Source organism: Populus nigra, chromosome 7 (assembly GCF_951802175.1).
Source record: "Populus nigra chromosome 7, ddPopNigr1.1, whole genome shotgun sequence".
Classification (NCBI taxonomy): domain Eukaryota; kingdom Viridiplantae; phylum Streptophyta; class Magnoliopsida; order Malpighiales; family Salicaceae; genus Populus; species Populus nigra.
Window position 1 is genome coordinate 21,751,328 of NC_084858.1, and position 12,794 is coordinate 21,764,121.

Sequence of the window (12,794 nt, forward strand, 5' to 3'; positions counted from 1 at the left end):
CATTGGATCATTGTATTTTTGAACATCATCATTTGGTTTAATGTTTCACTTTAAAGGGATTGGATTCACGAGCGTAAGGACTTCGAATTAGCTCAGACGTATTTTTTTTTTATTCTCCTTTGGGGGGTTTCTTAGACAGTTTTATGCAGTTTTATCCTATACAGACCAGATGAATTTTTTAGAGTCTAAGAACACATTAACTTGCTTACACCCTAGTGGTTTTTCAGCGATAGAGGTCTTTGTGTTGTGGTGATTTGGATTCTTGAGTTTATAGATTTATGACAAAGTTGGTCGCTCTCTCTTCCATTCTTTTGGAAATGTTCATGAAGTATAAATTATTAGCTCAAGGAGCACACGTTAAAAACAGTTAAAATGGCCAAATTCGATGTTTGATGATTAATTTCAATGAAAATTAAGCACAAAATTAGAACTAATGAGCTTGTAATTCAAGTGGTGATGGTCCCTCGATAGTTTCTAAGAGGTCACGATTAAGAGAGCACAGGTGCGATTTCTAGCAGAGCTAAGAACACATAACTTGCTTACACCCCCCATTCTAGAGGATTCTCAAGTTAACTAACCCCTAATCCTTGCGGTGATGGTTACAGTAAATTTCCTATTAACGGATATTTTGTCATGAAATCCGAATCTCAATGACCTAATTGCATTTTTAAAGCCATGGGATATTTATTTTCGGTGATGGTGAGTGTTTTTGGAGAAGTAATGGTGGGTTTTCAGAGATTTGCTGCTTTTGCTTTAATGTCTGAAAACCGAACGTTGTCGAGGTATGGTAATGTTGAATCTTGGACGAAGATGCTCGTGACAGAAAATGAGTGATTAGCCACAACCATCACAGAATGGAGATATTTTGTTGCCTGATCTCTCGAATTTGATTTTGCACAAAATGTGACGCAAAAATGAACTCTCGAATGCAGTCGAAATATTCATCAACTTGCTCTCGATCCAAGTTTCTGTTCGCTCAAATATGTGGCTGGAGATGGCGTCAGAGGTTTTAAATGTTATATTTAAAAATATGTTGGAATAATATTTTTTAAAAAATATATTTTTAATATCAGTTATTAAAATAATTTAAAAATATAAAAAAATTAACTTATCTTAGAAATTGATAAAAAAAATAAAAAATTCTTAAAAACATCTTCCCACCGAGAAACAAACTATGCCTTAAGTGCATTGATTTAATCCCTAATTTTATTTAAAATAAATAAATAAAAATCATGTCGTTGTAAAAATATTGAATCCCTAACTTCTTAGATCAACCTAGACGAAACCAACCAGTTTAACCCGTTCAAAGGAAACAATGATACCTTTTAGGTTTTTTGTTTTCATTTTAATTTTAATTATCAATTATTTCTTGAAGTGAATTTCAGCTCCCCCCACTCAGAGCACGCGGCGGACATCCCGCCTCTCACACCACCAACGGTGGTCTCTCTCCTATAACAGTCACTCAACATCCTCTTCCCTCCATGCCGACAACACAAAACCGACCAACCACCAACACAACCCGTCCAAAAATACCATAGATCAGACTTGACAGCAACCCGAAGCCTCCATCTCCAGCGCCGTCACCAACAGCCACTGGCGAACCATAGTCTTCATATTGGTTTTGATTGTTTAAATTAGTCTTCTTCCTTCTTATCGTGCTAGATCCACTCACAGTTTTCTTTTTCTTTTTCTTTTTTTATTTGTTGCTTTTACTCCTTCCCCAGCCAAATTGTCTCACCTTTTTGTCCACTTTGGATTTCATTATTCAAAAACAGTCTTCCTCCTTGCTTTAAGATCGTGCTGATCACTCATCGATTTTTTACTCTTTTTTAATTGCTGTTTAAAAAAAACTATAAATTATATTTTATGATATTAATTAAATTAACACTTTTAAAACTTTTATCAAGGCAAGAAGCAATTTCAATGTTTTATGTAATGATAAAATTTGATTTATTTAAAATAATTTATTTTAACTTGGTAAAGTAAATTACTCCAAATATTGTATGATTAATTAAGGCGGGAAAAGATATAACCATCCAATCAAAATTGATAAATAATGGAAAGCCAACAACACATGATGAACTACACCGTTTTTATTGTCGAAGGTGGCAAGAGACGGGCGAGATGATGAAGAAGGGTAACAAGAACCACCATTTTCGATGCAGAAGCTGTGGTTGTGAAGGAACTCAGGAACTTCTTCATTCATGACGGAGGCATTTTTTTTTCCCTTCAAGCAAGTATTCAAAGAATATATTAACGATAATTAATGTTAAAACCAAGTTGCGATCACGCTTGGTCAAAATAGTCTTTGAAATTTCAATTACACACCAAGCAACTATACATGGATACCAGTTTGGAATTTTTATTACACCAAGCAACAATACATGAACATATACGTAGATGAGAATCAATGGCTGGGTCAGGTTATACAGGAGACCCTTTTGGCTCCGCATCTGTCATGCCATGACCTGCATCTGCTTCGATAAATGCAGTGTATAAACTCGCATATGCTTGCAGAACTGCATTGTAAAGACCCCCGAGTACTTGCACAGCTGCATTGTATAGCGATTCATACAGTTGTAACAATTCCTCACCCAAAGTATATGCTACCCATAGAAACAACAAGACCCATGAGAAAAAAAGCAGGCACCCAATCTTCGGGTAAAGGATTGTGATTAGTAGAACAAGGGCGAGAATTCTGGCCAGAAAACTGGAGCGGGCAGCAATTGATTTGAAGTGAGCAGCTTCAAGTTTTGCTTCGCATGCACTCCCTACAACATGGATGAGCACGGCAACAAAGAGCACGGTTATGATAGGATTGTCTGTACTAAATGGAGAGAGAGTTCCATATCTAAATTGGATAGGAGTTAAACAGCACTCCAACGAGAGAGAAGAAACTCGCATGCCTGTCCATTCCCTAATGAAGTTAGAGAATGAAACTGCTTTAGACTCCAGAAACAAGCAATAAATCTAGGAAGTTGAATTACTAAAAGAGTGATCAGCATGAAAACAAATGCCGAACTACTTGCAGTGTTTATTTTGAAGGGGAAGGGCAGGGAAAGAGAAGGGAGGGGCGGGGCTGCCCTCAACCATACATGCCACATGATCCATGCCAAACAAAAGCCCATAAACCGACTTAGTTGATTGAAAAAATGAAAGCCGCTTATTCTGGTTTTAAACTTCATGCAGTTGCAGAGCATGCATGAAGCATCTACCATGTTATAGTACTGGCAAACTCATATGCACATCTACCATCGCAAATGTAAAACCAGGGCATTATTGTTTCAATCAAAAGATCAAAAAATCATACTAGAGATCCATCTACCAGCAGCAAGGTTGAGGCAAGGAGCTGTGGCTTGCTGAAACCCATTGATCACGACACAAGAAGCAGAAAAGAGATGGGTTTGTGAAAGAGCCTATAGGTAACGGATTGTTTAAGGATAAAATTCTTAACGTTTGAAACAGAGAATTCTTGACCAAATTGCAGCCATTTGGATGCCATTTCAAGACCTGATTTCTGCATAGTTTTGCTACCAACGAATTCTACAAGCAAAAGTTGTTCCCAAACACGAGCATTGGCTAAATTGAAGAATTGAAATCAATTTTCCCTTACATTCCAAACAGAAGTGCCTAGAAACATAAATCTTCAGATATTATGCGTTATGTTGTTGATCTGCAGATATTATGCATTATGTTGTTGAGCCTAGACACATTGCAGAAGTGCCTTCTTATTCTAAGAAGCCAGAAGCCAGTAGCCAGTAGCCAGATATATAGTGTTTTGTCAGAAGCATTGCCAGTTCCAGTAAAGGAGGGGGAGGGAGATGCTAAGATGCAAATGACAGGTACTGAGTCAGGAACAGAGGAAACACTGGCCTAGGATCAGTGACAAGGACGGGGTTGCAGGAGATTCTAAGATTCATATGACAGGTGCCAAGTCAGGAATGGAGGATAACATTGGAAAAGGATCCATAGCAAGGCAGGAAGGGGCTGCATCCCTATCAAAAACTTGATTTCCATATTGTATTGCAAATTGTCTATCCAGGGAAGCTTCCCATCCGAAAGAATTTGAGAGGGATACCTATAGAATTGTTTACCGACAATTTATCACACTCACCGCTTAAAAAATGTAAAGAACGATAAGAATGGCTCTGGTTGATTGCCCTAATTCCTTCTCTCCTCTCCTATCTCTGCACAGTTCAACTAAGAAACTTCATCCCTATCCCTGTACCAGAAATCCCATCATCTATATCTTCTTATTCTAAATATTACCCAAATACCCATGAATTCATCACTGATTAATTAACTCTTGATTCTTTTGAGCTCTTCTCCCTAAAGCCCCCAGTTTCTTAAACCATGACTTCATTTATGGGACAGAAACCAAGTTCTTACACTTTTCACATGTATCTATACAAGAAATCTTAATAATTCTACACCAGAAAGAGACTACAGACAACATTGATGTCATATTATTTATAAAAAGAGTATTTAATCGGTGATTTCTAGTTTAACTTGAATTAAAACGGTTTAACAAGCCTAACTGATGACTTATGTCATGCCCCTAAATACATAAAATTATTGAGGAGAAATATACTTTTTTAATAATACATTTCTTTATTGTTTTAACAAAAACATCATTTTTAAATTTAAACACTATCTTTAAATAAAAATAACAACAGGTTTTAAAGAAATCAAAATAGTGTTTAAATATTTGAACGAGGAAATGTTTTTTTAATAAATATAATAAAATCATGCTATAAATTTATTCAGGTTTTAAGAAAAAACTTTATTTTCTTTAAATATTCATGATATTTATTTTTTGGCATATTAGGTACATATTTTTTAAAAAACAAATTAACATTCTTATCAATTCACGATAGAAATATATAAAAAAATCTCATAAAATAAATATTATCAGTTATATAATTGTTAGCAAAAACTCATAAAATTATTTAATAGCAATGACACAATTCAATAATAACTTAAATAAAATGGCAAAGTATTTTTTTTCTAATGCGTTTCAATCAAAATATTAAAAAAAATGAAAAACAAAAATATAAAGGGGAAACGCGGGACCTTTTTACGTGTTGCCCTCTTAGTTAAAAAAATATGCTAGCTTTTTTAACCTGATTTTCCTATTAAATAAATTATTCCAAATATGTTGATAAATATTGATTAATTAAGGCAGAAGAAGAAATTACCATCCATTAAAAATGGATAAATAATGGAAGGGGAAGTCAACAACATATAATAAACTACATTATTTATTTTAACATATAATAAACTACATTTTAAACAACAAACCTTATAATAAACTATATATTTTTTTTAAGGTAGCTGGACATAGATGAGAGTATAGTTACCAACTCTAGAGTTGACCGAACATGGGTTGATATAAGTATTAATTAAAAAAAAATTAAGAAAAATATTTAAATTTTCAATATTTCATATAAAAAAAATTCATATAAATATAAACTATACATATTATAAATAATAAAATTTCAAATATTATTTTAAAAAAATTATCCTACATTACAAAGATTATATTTTATTTTTTTAAATTAAAGTATTTAAACCAAAAAAAATATTTATCTCATATTAAAAAAAATAATTTTTTTTAAATACTAGAAAAATATTTTATTTATAAGAAATATATATATATATATAGCTAAAAAAAAACATATTAAAAAAAAAAAACAAATCTCTATTAGACTTTAACAGGTCGTATCAGGTCTTCTAGATCATGGATCAACCAGCAAATCGCTAAAACATATTTTTTTTCCCTGCAGACCGATAGTTTATTAACTCTGGTTGGGACGGTGAAGATCAGAAATAGTAACAAGAACATCATTTTCAATGTTGACGCTGTAGTTGTGAAGGAACTCAGGTGCTTCTTCATCCTTAAAATAGGCTTTTTGGAATTTAACATCATCATTTTCAATGATGCATGGATAATAGTATTTGCAACATAATATTTTGATAGGGTCCCCAATCAGTCTTTGATATGTAAGGTTACACTGGCAACTCACTGGATTCAGCATTTGGCTCCTTGGCCTGGCGAACTGCATTGCAAAGGGATTCACGCAATTGTAACAATTCCTCGCGTAAAGTATATGCTACCCATATAAATAACACCACCCACGCGGAAAGAAGTAACCACCAAATTCTTGGGACAGGGATTATGAGTAGCAGAGCAATGGCGAGAGCTCCAGCCAGAAGACTGGCGCCAGCAGCAATTGATTGGAAGTGACCAGCTGCAAGTTTAACTTCCCATGCACTACTTACAATATGGACGAGCACAGCAACAACGGACATGGTTATGATAGCATCGTGTGTACTAGACGGGGAGAGAGATTCAGATTTCAATTGGATAATGGCAGCCAGTGCTCCAATAGCCGAGAAAAACCAACCATGTCTGTCCATTCCCCTATCAAATTAAAAACAAAAACTGCTTTAGACCACAGAAACAATTAATAAATGTATAAAGTTAAACTAAAAGAGTGATCAGCATGAAAACAAATGCTGCAACTACTTGCAGTGTTTGTTTTGAGGGGGAAGGGAAGGGAGGGGCGGGGTTGGAACCCTTCACCATGCATGCCACATGATCCATGCCAAACAAAAGACCATAAACCAACTTAGTCGATTCAAAGAATGAAAGCCACTTATTCTGGTTTTATCCCATATGCCACTGCAACTTGATGTAGTTGCAGAGCATACATGAAGCATCTACCATGCCATTGTACTGTCAAACTCACATTCGCATCTACCCAAACGTAAAACTTGGGCATTAATGTTTCAAGTAAAAGATCAAAATAATCTTACTAGAGATCTATGTACCAGCAGCAAGGGTTGAAGAGAGGAGCTGTGGCTTGCCAAAACTCATTGATCACAACACACGCAGAGAAGAGATGGGTTTGTGAAAGCGCCTCTAGGTAATGGGTTGTTTAAGGATATAATTTTTAACGTTTGTAAGTCAGGCGAAGAATTCTGGACCAAATTGCAACCTATTTGGATGCTAGTGAATATTTCATCCTTGAACATAACTTTGCAGATATTATGAATCATGATGTTGAAAGAGGGGCCCAGACACATTGCAAACGTGCCTTGTAATTCTAAGAAGACAGCCACCAGATATGCAGTGTTTTGTCACAAGAATTTCCAGCTCCAAGGAGGAGATGCTAAGGTTCATATGACAGGTGCTGAGTCAGGAATGGAGGATAACACTGAACCAGAATCAATGACAAGGAAGGAAATGGTTGCAGGAGATGCTAAGATTTATATGACAGGTGCTGAATCAAGAACTAAGGATAACACTGGACTAGGATAAATGACAGGGAAGGAAATGGTTGCAGGAGATGCTAAGATTCATATGACAGGTGTCGAGTCAGGAATGGAGGATAACATTGAGCAAGGATCCATAGCAAGGCAGGAAGGGGTTGCATCGGAGTGATACATGTGTTATTGCAGTTCTTGTAACTATAATATAATGTGCTTGTTAAGAGGGTTCGTAGTTTGTTTGGGTAGCAGTTATAATCCGGGGTAAACAGTTCACGTGGGTAAACTTGTGTTAGTGTAAATAGGAAGCAAAGATAAAATGCTTCTTCTTTATATTCATTATGATTTCTTTCTGAATTCTTTGTAATTATTCTATATCTTTAATAATGCTTCTTTTCTATGTCTCATCTTTCCTTCTCTCAGTCTTTTCTTCAAACACTTCACCTACCTTACACATTCCATCAAATACTTGATTGTATTAATCCTTCTCTGCTCTCCTATCTCTGGATAATTCAGCTACTGAACTTAACTCTAGATTCTTTTGAGCTCTAAACCACAAAACCCCCAATTTCTTAAACCATAGCTTCATTTATGGGACAGAGACTAAGATCTACCATTGTCACATGTATCTATACAAGAAATCTCAACAATTCCTAACCAGAAAAGACTACAGACATGAACCCATGAATAACAAACAAATTCACTTAGCAATTGAGCTTCAGGACTCAAAATAGAAATTCAAAAGCAAAAAACTTACTTGTAAGGTTCTTGAGATGCAGCAATGAGGTTGTCTCACAAGATCTCTTAGCAGCTGGAGTTTTGTGAGCAAGCTTTTTTATGTTTTTTTTTTCTTATTTTATAAATCAGAGATTGTTTAGGGTTTTAATCTGCTATGGTATTTCTCTAAATCAATTGAGTGCTTGACTTTGTAATGACTTGTGTTGGGCTTCTGTGCACCACTCATTTAGCTATGCTAAAATTTAAATGTTATTCATATAATAGTAGGTAATGAATAAAGAAGTATGAATATTGAAATTTAAGAATAGACAGTAAAAAATATGACAAAAAATAAAAAAATTCAAGATTAAGAGAGGCAGACCAAACTTCTAATCCGGATTTCAGATGATACCTTAATTGCATTGCCATGCTATCATACAATTTCTACCAAGGAATTATTGTTTAGTGGAAAGAAAGTGAGAAACAAAACACATAAAAGGAGTGTTTAATAAAGTTGAAATAATTTGGAAAAGGCTTACTGGACAGAAGAACAATTATTGAAGATTTGTTGAGGACTATGAGTGAGAAAACTATCTATCAACTAATCAGAATTTCATTATTAGACCATGGTATTTGATTCACCAAATACATCATTATTTTATACTCCTTCATATGTATGGCGCAACCCAATCCTTGTTTTTCAGGTTTCTAATCCTTAACTTTTTTGAATCAAAATATCTAAATAATAAGAAATCTCCTCTTGACAGTAATATATGTTGTATATGTAAATCCTAGATGTGAAAACATGCAGAACTCGTCTATGAATAAGAAAATTATAAAATAATAAGAATAGCTAGGTGTAAACCGATATGCTAATATGCTCTAATATGCTAAAATAAGAAATTAAAGGCCTATGGGATAGAAATAATGAATCGTAAATAGAATTCAGGTTCGAATTCCAAAGATAATATGGAGAGTATTGTCTATCAAGTCATTAAGAAAATGTAAGTATACTTGAAATTGAATATCAAAATATAATAATAGATGAATTCGATAAACCAAGAAAAAGGTGGTATTGTCTTACAAAATAGGGTATCAAGAAATGATACAAAGGGGAGAAATAATATCTTGTCATAGATATTATTAACTTCCTCTTTTCTTGCATAGAAGAATAGATATAGTCATAGTCGTGCCTTTGATCTCAATTGCAATTCGAGCTTCACTAAAATTTAGACCACAACAAAATTGATGAAACTATAGATGAACCCATTTGATATTGTGGTATCGGTTGTTTTTTAAAGTGCTTTTTATTTTGGAATGTATCAAAATGTTCTTTAAAAAAAAAAATCATTTTTAACAACAGTACATCAAAACAATCTGAAAACACCAAAAACAAAATTAATTTGAAGCAAAGAAAAAAATTTTAAAAATTCAAATTTTTTTAAAAGCATTTTTGAAATGCAAAAACAAACGGGCTAAAAAGAAAGAGCTTACAAAAAAATGAAAGAAAACAAAGATGAGGGGTATTTGTTTTCAAAATTCAGGGTTCCTAACATAAGTTGCAGATTAGTAATCTCATGATAAATCAGATTGGCACAAAGGATATGATGGTGTCAGATCACTTTAACATGTTAAAAGCATGTTCCTTTCCAGCCACTTGAGCTTAAAAAAGCAAACCTTAACATTTGAAAATTCTACTCCCTCTATGCCATAACATTGGCCCTTTTGCAAACAAAAAAAAAAACACAAGGTTTAAGGAAGCACCAACAGTCCATTAATTAGAGTTGGCTTTAGCATGCTATTCTTTTTTCAACCGTAAGGTGTCTTAACTACTATGCATTCTTGTATTAAAAATTAGAGCACATAATGATAAATTTCATCATTAAATTAGAACACAAATTTGATAAATCAATTTAAATAAAGTGAATTTGAGGACATAATGATTTATATCAAAGCACACAAAAAAAAAATCAAGGTTTTACCTGATAAAGGAGAGATCATAATTTGTGATGAGAATCTCATTTTAACCTGCTACTTTTTTTTTTCAAATAAATTCTGCATAAAAGAACAAAAAAGATATGAATAGAAATGAATTTGAAAAGAACAATAAACAGATAAAGGATTTTAAGTTTGCAATTTTCACCAGATAAATGAATTTGGAAAAACAAAATCCACCGATTACCTTGCATCTTTAGATCTGGCAATGGATAGGGAAAGGTGATTTCCTGGCACAAGGACACATTATAGCACAGAGTTTCCACCCTCATAGTATCTTTAGCCATCATCAATTGTCTTCTCCAGCATCCCAAAAAATTCAAGAGAACAAAGAGACTCCATTAGTCAAAACTTTTATCTTCGTCAAATTTATGAAATTTATGCATGTGCCAATTCAAAAGCTGAAAGACATTAAGGAGATTGGAGATCACAATCCACATATATCTAACAAATTATCTGAACAGACACCCGAAAGGGCTGTATTTTTTTTGGAGAAACGAGCCAAAGTTGAATTTCCAATGCCTCTCTAGAACAAAAACAGAACTATTCAATAACTGGTGTCACAAAGGGACCTAGACCTTTGACACTGGCATGGCAGATTACAGATTCAAGCAAACAAGATAACCAAAATCCTATAAACAAATTAAATAAACCGAATAGCCGTGCATACCATAACTTCGACCTTGAAAGTAGAGAGTTTTCTTAACAGCACATAAAATAAACTGATACATAGCAGCTCTTCTTCTTTTTTCTTCATTCTAGCACGTTCAAGTCCTCTTTTGTAGGTGGGAGTTCCTGCCATGTATAAAACAACAAACAAAGATAACCACACAGCGACGGGAAAATAGAGAGAACCGATCTGTTACAGATCTACCAAACCAGAAAACCAAATAAAAAAAATCAAAAGGATAATTACATAAATCAAATAACCACCATAACTTTAAACCTGGGAAATAGAGAAGATTTGAACAGAACATCTAATAAACAATAGATTTAAAACAGAAATAGCTGTCTAAAAAAGCATCTCTTCTTTTTCTTTCTTATTTCTTCGTATCTCTTTAGAGAGAGAAAATATTAAACAGCCTTTGCTGAGAGAAGAGAAAACTGGTACCGTTTTCTAAATCTATCAATTGGAAGCCAACAACGAAAAATGTTAGTAGATGGGCCTACGTTGATTTCACTGTAGAAGAACACAAAAAGCCGACCACACTTTTTCAAACCCGCGCTTTATGGAGGGGATAGGCCTAACCCTTAGGTCCTGTTTAGTTTTAAATTTTAAAAATATTTTAAAATAAAATTAATAACGTTTTATTTTATTTTTGAAAGGCTTCTTCTTGGAGATCTATCATCAGTAAAATTATTATTTTTAAATTATTTTGATATTCTATATAAAAATAATTTTTAAAAATTAAAAAAATTATTTTCATATATTTATAAATAAAAAATACTTAAAAAACAAAACGGATAAGGAAGGAAGATAAACTGTTATAAAAGCTTTAATTACAGCAAATGATAAACAGCGAAGAAAAGGATAAACAGTGTTTAAGAGAGAAAAAAAATTTTAAAATGACGATTTCACTCGTAAAATCCTACTATAAAATCATAAAAAATCGCGATTTATTTCTTCTCAGAGGAGGTGGTGGGGTTAATATTCTGCAAAGTGAAGAACCATCCAAAGCAAAGTATTCTCAAAAGCAGTCAACCCCCGCTAAATAGCAGGTCCCATAGTGGAAAACCATTCACAGAAGGGGTGTTTCCAAAAAGGTGCCGTTCCAGCTATATGATATACTGTTATAAAAACTTTAATGACAACTAAAGATAAACAGGGAAGAAAAGGATTAACGGTGTTTGAGAGAGAGAGACAAAAAAAAAAAGGGTAAACAGTGTTTGAGAGTGGCAAAGGAGAAGGTCAGCAGTGTTTGAGAGTAACGTGACCACAGAAGGGAGAGGACAGCAGTGTTCGAGAGCAACGTGACCACACAGAAGGGAGAGGACAGCAGTGTTCGAGAGCAACGTGACCACAGAAGGACTCCCTCGCTTCCTTTCTTTGATTCTTTTTCTCTCTGTTATTAGAGGGTGTCTAGCTTTGCTTTTGTAAATCGCGATTCGTGATTTAAAAAAAAATTCTTGCGTACATTTTTTTTTTTTTTTGTCACTACTAACCTCTGGGTATAATCACATAACCAATACTTCAAGCTGCAAAATAGAGAAATTTCTTAACAGCACATCAAATAAACAACGAATCCATGCATCTCCTCTCCTCTTTCTTCGAGCCAGGGATTTCATTGAGGTGTGAGATGATGACAGAGACGAAAAATATCACCGTTTACTTCCAGGTGAGAGTTCTGCCATGAATAAAACAACAGAAAAAGATAAAGAGTCAGTGGATTGAAAATAGAGAGAACCATATATTCATGGCAGATCTGTTACAGATCCAAACAAACCAGAAAACCAACACCCAACAACAAACTAAATCAATCAAAAGGATAACCACCACACCTTCAACCTGGAACATGGAGAAAATTTCGAACAGCACATCAAATAAGCACCAGATTTAAAACAGAAGAGAAGAAACCCATTGTGCGTCGTGGTGTGAATCCCTTTAGAGAGACCAAAAACAGGAAAATCATGGTGGGTATCGATCCGAAATGCTTATAAAAAAGAAAAGGAAAAAAAAATGAAGACGAGAGTTATCCCAAAACCCTTTGAAAGTGACATCAAAGGAAATTGAATGTGAGCTGGACCGGTGGCGAGACAAAAGGTAAGTGACATCATGACATCTCTTCTTTTCTAAGCACAGCGCCACAGAT

The 12,794-nt window shown here is 34.1% G+C and overlaps 1 long non-coding RNA gene across 3 annotated transcripts; it reads right to left on the reverse strand.

Moving 5' to 3' along the window:
• Positions 1-5,868: 5,868 nt before the first annotated feature.
• LOC133698243 (uncharacterized) lies at positions 5,869-12,794 on the reverse strand. Of its 3 annotated transcripts, XR_009843044.1 has the most exons (7): positions 12,484-12,792; positions 12,308-12,329; positions 12,148-12,180; positions 10,655-10,779; positions 10,172-10,281; positions 9,972-10,044; positions 5,869-6,424 (listed from the first exon to the last, which is right to left on the reverse strand). It is a non-coding gene; the product is annotated as an uncharacterized LOC133698243 (long non-coding RNA). The 3 variants fall into 3 exon arrangements; XR_009843042.1 differs by having other exon boundaries at positions 12,148-12,329; positions 12,484-12,794; XR_009843043.1 differs by lacking the exons at positions 12,148-12,180; positions 12,308-12,329; positions 12,484-12,792 and adding an exon at positions 10,901-11,089.